Source organism: Herpailurus yagouaroundi, unplaced genomic scaffold, assembly GCF_014898765.1.
Source record: "Herpailurus yagouaroundi ecotype Mexico unplaced genomic scaffold, PumYag 165, whole genome shotgun sequence".
Lineage (NCBI taxonomy): Eukaryota > Metazoa > Chordata > Mammalia > Carnivora > Felidae > Herpailurus > Herpailurus yagouaroundi.
The window spans coordinates 18,586,950-18,594,238 of NW_024412406.1; the positions used below are offsets into that span (position 1 = coordinate 18,586,950).

Sequence of the window (7,289 nt, forward strand, 5' to 3'; positions counted from 1 at the left end):
TTGTCTGTGTGGAATAGGAGTGTTTTCATTTTGCCATGGTTTTTTCTTTTTCTTTTTCTTTTTCTTTTTTTTCTTTTTCTTTTCCTTTTTCTTTTCTTTTTTTTCTTTTTTTTTTTTTTTTTTTTTTCATTTTGCCATGGTTTTGACTCAGCCATGGCCATGACTCTTCGGGGGTCAGAGATGATGGGTGGTGATTAAATGACCCAGTCAACTTTCAGCTTGGATTTTTTGGAGCTAACAAGCCCTGACATAAACAGAGATAAAAATATCAAAGTACTAGTGCCATTATTGATGCTGATATATCTTAAATCTTTCTCCTTTAAGTTTACCTAGGATGTTTCTTATTCTGAGCCGATCAATAACAGAAATTGGTACCAGGAGTGGGATATGAGCCACCATTTCAACACCTTTATTTCATTATCAGAATCTTCATGAACATAGGGGAGTCCCATACATTCAAATTTTATGACTCCAACTGGAGTGCTGGGCCAGAGAGGAATAATAGAGAATAATGAGAATTTAAGTCATGCAGTCACTTCCGCCTACCATTTCTCTCGAGTATTCCCCTAGACTGAGTGTTAAAAGGGAGATGTTAATCTATAGCTCCCTCAATTGGTCATAGATTCTCTGCCTTACAGCGTGAGCTTCTCACTGTGCAGGGTGTGATTCTAGTGTTTAAAGATAAGTTTTTTTATACAAGATGGCCTCAAATACAAGCCAACTACTTCATCTGGTGCTCACCCAAAGAATGAGCCATCTGTTTGAATGCTGAAGGAAAAATTGGCTGTGTTGGACATATTGAGAGTCTGCCTCCAACATGGTCTGTAAATGTTGTATACTGTATTTTAAAGGTGACTTAGATTTCCAAGCATAATTTTGACTTTATGATGTTTTTTTTCCTAGTATGTACATCTCTGTATGAGAAGTAAACTCCGCTATAGTACATGTTGCATCCTTCCAGTGTCCCTCTGTTACTGGATAACATAGGTAATTGCAACAGTTTTTTATCCTCCAAGGTGTATGGAGACATTACATTTTTTTTTTCATTAAAGGAATTAAAATAATGACCTGAATAGAAAGCAAGGTTTTGAGCAAATATTTTAAAGTTTGTAGATAGCTACAAGTGACCCATACAAAGTCAAGGCTATTGTACAATTTAATAAAATTGTATAATTAATGAAATAAGCCCTAGTCATGGCAGCAGCCTTGTATGGTTATCCTCTATAATCCTTTGCCCAATCCAGGAGGCTACGTGGCAGAGTTGGCTATGCACTCGTAGATGATACTCTAGACCAGAGATAAGCAAACTTTTCCTATAAAGGACCAAATTCAAGAGTGAATATTCTGCAAGGGACCAAAAAAAGGCTTTGCAGGCCATAAAGTTTGTTGCAGCTACACAGCTCTGTAATTGTATCAACAAAGCAGCCATAGACAATCTGTAGACAAATGAGTGTGTCTGTGTTATAATAAAACTGTATAAAGAAAGGACGGATTGGGCCCCTGGGCTGTCCTGAGCTAGAAAATGATGTGCTAGGCAGTGGTTCTTTAAGTTTGATTCCCAGACCAGCAATATTGACATCACTGGAGACTTGTTAGCAATGCAGATGCTGACACCACCCAATAGGAGCTACTGGGTCAGAAATGGGCTAGCTAGGGTCCAGCAATTAGGGTTTTAATAAGCCCACCAGGGGACTCTGATGCATGCAGGTTGAAATTTAAGAACCACTGCCATAACAATCTAGACCCTTCTGAGGCCAACCCTAAAACTACACAAAATGATATTTTTGGTAGTATCACCTTTGATGCACAGGACCATAAAGTAATTTGAATACTGAAGTAACTATAAAAGCACTCTATTAAGTCAGAAAACAGTTTTATAATTCTAGTAAGGAAATTTTTGTTTTCCGAATTTCTGAAGTTGTCTTTTGTGTTTAATATGTTTGAATGTATTATAAATTTCTCTTGAAAAAAAGTTTGCCTTAAATTTGAGACCAGCTTTTGTTTGTGCTATCATCATATATACTAAAGCCTATGAAAATAGTACAAAGTTTCCCATTGTGGGATTTATTTTAGAATGGAACCTAACAATGTTGCAAAGTTGTCACATATGATCGTTTCCAGTGTGTTTAAAAGATCCATATCCTAGGGGGTGCCTGGCTGGCTCAGTCAGTAGAGCATGTGACTCCATCTTGGGGTTGTAAGTTCCAGCCCCATGTTGGGTGTAGAGATTGCTTTAAAAAGACCCATGTCTTTAATCATGTCCATTAATGTGGGTGTGATATTCAATAGGAATTTTCCTGTTATTCAAGAATTGCTGGCAAGGCCCAAAGCTGAGAACAAAGGGTACTAAATTCTCCCATATTCTACTGTCCAACACTGCCAAATTCTGGATTTATTGTATTAACCACTTCCTTCACCCACAAGTTTATGTAAAAAGAAGTCTGAGGAAGGGGGAGTGAAATTTTGACCTTAAGGGGAAACAGTGTAGCAGAGGACTTCTTCCTCTCCTTCTGGTGGTTTCTTCCAAACCTGGGGAGTGGCTTCAAGACAATCAGTCTGAAACCAAAAGTCCTAACAGGTCCTTCTGTTATTATCACTTCAGTGGAGCATGAACAAAGCCTAGAGAGAGCAGGAAATACATCCCATAGAATTTGGGGCAGTCTGTGTACGTAGAAACTACTATCTGCTTCTGTCTACAGGTCTCTGAAGGCAAGAGGTCAGCAAGAGAAGCCTGTGTCAGCAGAGTATGAAAGGACCTTGATGTGGATGTGGAGCGAGTGCCTACATAGAAGAGGGGTGGAGCCGCCACCCTGCTCTAGGTTTGCACAGCCCTCAGGCTATGGAAGAGTTCTCTAGAGATTCTTTGGGCTCCTTGAGAAGGAACTTGGAAGTTAAAGGAAGGACAGGAACTGTACAATTACCTAGGTCAAATGAGAAGACCACACACCTCAAGAGGGGCTTTGAGGACATTTATCACATATGGGTCAAAGGGACAAGCTCCTCCTCCCTTAAGGGGCTGAGGTGAAGCTGACAGTAGCCCAAGAAGACCACCAGCATAAGACAGAACCAAGTCCAGTCAATAGAAATGAGGGACCCTTTCTATCACCACCACCAGGCAAGCAGTTGCACATTTCTATCCCCCTCATTCTTCCTCCTTGCTTCCAACACCAGACTTAAAGAAGGAAAGGGAGAAAGTATCACAAAGACAGACGATACTGTTACAAGTTCTGGAGTTGCCATCCAGCCCATGATTGAGATGGATTTAGGGGTAGGGATGCAAAAATGGGGTTTTGCATCAGATATGAATGTTAAGAACTATGGAGGGTCTGATTTTACCTTGCAAGTTAACAGGTTAGCCTCCGTGTCTGATGGCAGAAGACATTAGACTCCTGGGTCAAAAAAATTGCATATGTTACTCACCACACAGTAAAAGCATGAGTCTCAGCATATTGGCTGGTTTCCCTGTGCCCCCAGGTCCCATTCGGGGTAGGGGTGATTGATGGACTGAGATAATATGAATATATAGAGTGGGTTATGCTCCAGGAGAAGCCAGGGCCAAGAGCCCAGTGCTTTGTGAGCAAACCACAAATGTAGAAAAGAGCAAGCCAGCCAGTTCCCCTCTTCTTAAGACTGAGCAGTTAGATGGTGGTAGCCTGGGCGGGAGAAGGATGAGGCAAGGGATGGCATCATGGTGCGAAATTTAGGGAAGCACTCAGTGCTAGGTTTGTACAAATGCAGGATTAGCACCTAAGCACGAGAACCCCCTTAACTTTTGTGTCCTGGGCACCTTGCTTTCCTCACCCTGGTCCTGGCTTTGGTAGTCATGCTGGACTACCTCGACTTACTTAATTGTCTATGTGAGTAGCTTCAGAATTAGCTCAGTGTCAGAGCACACATACTGGCCGTCCAGCATACTCGGCAGGCACCTGCCTCTCCCAAAATGAGATTGAAGCTCAAAGCTGAACTGTTTTAATAATCCATGGGTCAAATCCAACTCCAGTCCATGGTTTTGACATTTTTCTAAAGGATTGCAAAATAAACAAGAATATGTAACAGAGATCACATGTGACCCACAAGGCCTAAAATATTTACTATCTGGTTCTTTTCAGAAAAAGTTTGCTGACTCCCATAAAAACCGAAAGGAATTTAATTTGTGCATATCTTTAAAAGATAGAGAGAGAGAGAGAGAGAGAGACTAAAAGTAGTATAGCTTCAGGCGATACTTAAAAAAAATTGTTTTACATTTATTCCCCTTAAGAGCTGTGTTTCTTCAATAAACTATTTTACACATATGATAGACAGTAAGCCTCTTTCAAGAGACAAAAACCCAACTTTAGTTAAAGCTAAAAGAATGCATCGGTTCATATAGAGTCAGCCGCAGGTCCGGCTGCATCTGGGGATTTGAATGCCATTGGAACCTGTGCACACACTGACTTCATTTTTGCCTCTGCAGACTGCCGTGGAAGCCCTTTCCCTGAATGGCAGGGAACAAAGCTCAAGCCACTCCAGAATCCTCCCCTCGCCACTCTGAGAGGCAATATGGAGTCTGCATCCCAGCTACAGGTTTGGCCAGTGTCCAACCCTGGACCAGCATCACGGCCAGGGTGGGGGAGGAACTACATGAGTAAGCCAGCTCTGTGTTACCTCTGGGGCCAGCGGGAGGCCGGAGCTGTTAAGAGAGCCGTGGAGAGCAGACGTGACCCTGAGTGATCACTGGCAGCTGCCTCAATTTGTGTCTAACAGTGTCCTTTAGTTTGGAATAACATGTGAGATTTTTAGGCCCTGTCAATGTCTGCCGTTGAAGCTCTTAGCCTATAAAATTTTCATGTGTGTAAAATTAGCTGCTCCATTTCTGATTGATGTATCAGATTGGCCTCTCTACCCTTGTTTCTACAGTTTTATCACGTTGTTTGGAGCTGTGCTTTACTGTGACTATGCCTTGCAGCTCTTCCTCTTTTACTGTGGGCTTACCATGGAAGAGTTGCTCAGGCAACTTTGATTAATCATCCCATTATGGTCAGGCACTCCTGTCTTTCTGGCCTTTCTAGCCAGAAAGCTCTATGGCAAACATTACATTCCCGACTCTAGACTCTCTGTGTCCTATAATCGAAGTGATGAATCTGTTTTGCTAATTAATTTTTAGTGCGGCTTGTAGATGATGCTCATGAAACAAGTGGAATGTGACAGGCTGACAATCCATAAAGAAGCCTGAGTAAAAGCAACCATTCTCTAGATGGTTAACTCTGTTTGGGACTTAATGCCAGATTGATCCTAGGGCCCTCACAGACTTGTTAGGCTAACTCAGTTTTCTTCTGTTTTGTCTGACACTTTGTGGCAGCTTGGGTAATTCCTACTGTCCACATTGGGCCAAATACTGTATGGAAAATATTTCCCAGGTGTCTACTTTCCCATCCTAAATTTTGGAAGCAACTGCTTCCCTGTTATACCTACATGTCAGTGCTGGGCTGTTCCCTCTGGGGTGAGGTCCAGTAAGCTGGCTGCTCTATCATCCCATCCACTCTTCTCCCACCCAAGAAATCAACTCACCAGGTTAATTTAATTATTTTATTTTTATTTTATTAAATGTTTTTATTTTATTTTTGAGAGAGAGAGATACAGAGTGTGAGTGGGGAAGGGGCAGAGAGGGGGAGACAGAATCCGAACCAGGCTCCAGGCTCTGAGCTGCTGGCACAGAGCCCAATGGGAGGCTCGAACTCACAGACTGTGAGATCATGACCTGAGCTGAAGTTGGACACTTAATCGACTGAGCCACCCAGGCGCCCCTCACCAGGTTAATTTTAGTTAAAGATATGTTTGACAGAGAAATTTCTATTGGGCGATATACTTTCATTGGTTTTCTGCAATAAACTAGTTTCTATTTCTTATTCGGGTCCTAAAATGGTCAATAGCCCCTAGCACCACAAGTTTAAGAATATAATCTTTCACTAAAAGTTTTTATTTTCAACAGCATTTTAGGACTTGCAAAACATGAAAAAGGACATTTCTTAAAGAAAGTGAGTGTGCATTTGGGGGAAGTAAGCAAATTCTTAATTTCTGAAACAAATTGTTGTAAGAGTTGTTTTACCCTAGAGTATAAAAAAGTCCAAACAAGTTTACTGTTTGCACAGTGTTTTATTTTACAGCATTAAAAGCTGTATTAAGCATATGTCAGTGTGACCATTTAGCTATGGGGCAGGGGAAGTATTTTAACAGATTCTTGGACTTCTGGGTTAATCCTAGCATGTGTACTATAGAAAAAACATGCTTACGTCCTGAAGATAAAATTATACTTTTTAAGTCATTATTGTTAAATAAACATACACATAGTTTTAAGAAATAGATTGGTATCATAATACCGTTTAAAAAAAAATCTCCCATGCTATTCTTAGTATCACTTTTTTGAGGCAGTCGCTTCTTAACTGTTCTATTTTTAATGCTTTTTTTTTTTAATGTTTATTTATTTATTCTGAGAGAGAGTATGCAAGCGGGGGAAGGGCAGAGAGGGAGGGAGACACAGACTCTGAATCAGGCTCCAGGCTCTGAGCTGTCAGCACAGAGCCTGACACAGGGCTCCAACTCACGAACTGTGAGATCACCACCTGGGCTGAAGTCAGACACCCAACCAACTGAGCCACCCACATGCCCCTATTTTTCATTCTAAGGGTGGCTATCACCAGAGTAAATAATATTCATATATATCCATTTTTAAAAGTGTTTATTTATTTATTTTTGAAAGAGAGAGAGTGCGCATAAGCAGGCAAGGGGCAGAGAGAGAAAAGGAGAGAGAGAATCTCAAGCAGGCTCCATGCTGTCAGCACAGAGCTCAGCAATCCCACAAAGTGTGGTATCATTACCTGAGCTGAAATCAAGGGTCTGAGTGGCTCAACTGACTAAATCACCCAGGCACCTCTTCTCTGTTTCTTGATGTATCAACTTTAGGCTATGTTAATCAATGTCCTCATGGGGAAGATGACTCCCCCCTTCTCCCCATTCCCACCTCTTCCCTTGAGTTTCTTAGTTATATGATTTTGTGTTCTTTTGGAGGTGGTTACTTTTAGAACTTTAAATAATATGCTTAAACATCTATTCTTTATTCCAACAACCTTAGTCAGAAAGTATCCATTAATACCCTATGGAACCAGCCATTCCTTGCTCCTAGTGATTCTCACCTCCTTGTATTCATGGACTTTCTGACATTGAATAGGGTTGATCTGTGTAACCACTGCCAAAAAATGGTGTGTGACTCCCAAGATTGGGTCAGCGTAGATGTTGCAACTTCTGCCTTACTG

The 7,289-nt window shown here is 41.3% G+C and overlaps 1 long non-coding RNA gene across 2 annotated transcripts; it reads left to right on the forward strand.

The window, feature by feature from the left end:
• Positions 1-93: 93 nt before the first annotated feature.
• Positions 94-5,625, forward strand: LOC121038188 (uncharacterized). Of its 2 annotated transcripts, XR_005794211.1 has the most exons (3): positions 94-987; positions 2,700-2,819; positions 4,454-5,625. It is a non-coding gene; the product is annotated as an uncharacterized LOC121038188 (long non-coding RNA). The 2 variants fall into 2 exon arrangements; XR_005794210.1 differs by lacking the exon at positions 4,454-5,625 and having other exon boundaries at positions 2,700-4,290.
• Positions 5,626-7,289: the final 1,664 nt, after the last annotated feature.